Source organism: Athene cunicularia, assembly GCF_003259725.1.
Source record: "Athene cunicularia isolate RWA chromosome 1 unlocalized genomic scaffold, athCun1 chr1_part2, whole genome shotgun sequence".
Taxonomy (NCBI): domain Eukaryota; kingdom Metazoa; phylum Chordata; class Aves; order Strigiformes; family Strigidae; genus Athene; species Athene cunicularia.
The window spans coordinates 17,034,882-17,037,683 of NW_020799092.1; the positions used below are offsets into that span (position 1 = coordinate 17,034,882).

A 2,802-nucleotide genomic window follows, 5' to 3' on the forward strand; every position below is an offset into this window, starting at 1 on the left:
GGGGGTGGGGGAGAGGCATGGCTTGAGGTATCAACGGGTTTGCTCCAGCTGCTGAGGGGATGGTAGGCTGGGTGCAACCTAGACCATGGAACAAGAGGGAGCATGGCAGTGTCTGTACATCAGTGAGGGAGCAGGGAGGCATGCTGCCACAGAGGAAAGACCGGGGCTTAGGGATGATTAGAAAAGCCTGAGAATGGCTGATGTGTTACAGCAACCCCACTCCTTTCTTAAAACAAGCTTCATTGCTCCTGCCTGTTTACTTCTCACTGCCCTTCCGCTGGTTCTTTGTCACCAACCCCACCCCTTGTCCTCTGGGTCTCCAGAGCTACTTGCTCCTCTAGAGCTGGTTCTTCAACCCTCCCCAGTCCCGTGGCACTGTCGCTTTGCTTGCTTTTGGCAGTCAGCTCTCACCCTGGGCCCAAGCAAATAAATGCTGCTTATTACAAGGTACTCTGCACCCCATATTTCACACTGGCATGTCTTGAATGTTGGGAGCCAAGGATGGGGAGGGCTATGGCCCAGGGTCTCCTCAGGTGTCAGTGTGTTTCTGTGAATAGTGAGCTTGCTTCTTAAGTTTTTTGGGGAATGGGCACTAAACTGGCTTAATTAATTTGCTTATATTCAAGGTTGGTATTGCAATTTTAATTTCTAAACTGCATTTAATAAGATGGTCATATAAAAGCTCTCCAAGTTTCAGGGAAGCATACTTACTAGAAGTGGTTTTGTAATTCTCTTGCAGTGTGTGGTCTTTGGCTTTTCTGAACGTTTGCTGTGTTACATTCAAGTATAGTTTAGTGTCGTTAGAAAGAAAGATGGGAAAGAGAAAAGCTGATAGGGAGCAGATCAGATTGGGATGGAGATGGAGCCACTTTATGTTTCTTTTTTTTGCCACAGATGAAGTCAGTATTCCCCACCTGCTCAAGGAGTGCCCACAGCAGCCTGAATCACCAACACACCTTGTTCTGAAATAAATCACAACAGCAAAAGGATGTTGTTTGTGGCAGTTGAGAAAGTGCTTATTAAATGGCGAGCTTTGCTTTGCATGCTTATGGTCACAACTTCTTTCTTTTCCGAAAAAACCTACGTTTGTTGTGGTAATTAAGGGAAGGTCCCTGCAGCATGCTGAGACCAGTCTGCTTCCTCGTTCTTTGCACTTGCATCGTTGGGCAACTTTCCTCTATGTGAAGTGAAAACTTCCTCATCCAGTCCAGTAACACTGGACTCACCCTGAACAAAACAAGGTCTCCTCCCCACATAACGCAGGTTAGGCAGTATTACTCAACCCCATCTCTTACAGGAATACTCAACGGTGTGCTTTACCACGGGGCTTTGTCGTTTGCAGACACCTCCTGAAGTGCAACATGTGTGTATTTTTATGGCCACTTTGGATAAAGTTACAACTGCAGCTGGTAACTGCAACTTCAAGATAAAACTCCCTACGTGACAACCTGAGAAATGGCAAACTAAAGAGCAAGGAATTGTTCATTTTCAGACTCCAGCATGGCTATATATACTGACGCTTTGTTGCGCAAACACAGAGTAACAGCTTTACCTTGAACAGTTTCTCTTAGCCCTTGCAATATTACCTGTAACTGTTTCTGCAAGAGCTTGCAGGCCCTATCATTAATATGCAACTCCCTGGGTGTGCTTTTGAATCAGACTGATAAAGGAAACAGTATTTTTCATGAGAAAGCTTCTTGGTATGTATTATTTCCAGAAACCCTGAAACCACCGTTTGTTACCTCACTCGTGGTTTTTACCCCTGTTAAGCACAACATCAGCTTTTTAGAGGACTGATGTGTCTGTGGCCACATGCTGAGCTGCTGAAATACCGGGATGTGTTGGAAAACAAGAGTACCGAAACACCCACGAACAACATCCTGCAGGCCAGAACCGCATGCACTTTCTAAATAGGTCAGGCTTTGCTCTCAGAACCTGGTATTTCTTGAAGACGTCCTTTGTATTTCCTATATTTCTCCATTTCATTCTCCATTCAGTCACATAGCCTGTGTGCTGGATTTATTTGTTTTACATTTCTGTCCAATTTGCTGCCAAATCATCATCTCGTGTTGCTGTGTTATATAAATGTTAACATTAGCTGGCTTCACAATAACAGCCTGGAAAGGAAACATTTACTTCTGAGCTTCCCCCTGCCAAACAAATGTACAGTGTATGGTTTTTTGTGGCTACTGGTAGTTAAGGACATGGGATATAAAATACTAATGCTGTATGCATGGTTAGTCTATTACAGTTACAGTCACTGTAACATGTACTTCAACATATTTATTGTTTCACTTTTAAATTGGTACATTCAGTGCATAGGACACAACTGCTCATTCTAACATAATCTCCATAGGTCCTTAAGACTCTGCCTGCCAGCAGGAAAACCCCCTCAATTTTAAAGTTTTTTGTCCTTGATGACATACCACGAATGCATCAGTGTTACTTTTGTGTCCTTAAAGAAGGGGTGATGGTATGGAATGGACAGCGATGCAAACACGGGCAGAGAGCTTGACAAGAAATATACCGATTTCAAACCCCAGTTCAACAGCACGAAAACACTGGTCTGCCTAGACTTCATAAAATCAGATGTGCTTTGGCCCTGAGGTCCCTCCATGGCAAAGTGCCACTGCATGTCCACTGTGGTATTCCAGGTATGGAACTGAGTTTGTGCACTGGTAAATTGGGAATAACGTTCTTCAAAACACGTGGTAAACAAGTGCTATTCCATCGACTTTCTGTGACCCTTGGCTGGGTCTTCAGCTGCTTGCACTGAATCCACGTGGTAAGAATTAAGTTAAA

General features: G+C 44.1%; 1 long non-coding RNA gene across 1 annotated transcript in view; it reads left to right on the forward strand.

Annotated features, from left to right (window-relative positions):
- The window catches only part of LOC113475851, a 24,874-nt gene extending 23,791 nt beyond the window's left edge, over positions 1-1,083 (forward strand). The window contains exon 3 of the long non-coding RNA XR_003397631.1: positions 895-1,083. This is a non-coding gene — a long non-coding RNA (uncharacterized LOC113475851). The remainder of the gene's footprint in view (positions 1-894) is intronic.
- Positions 1,084-2,802: the final 1,719 nt, after the last annotated feature.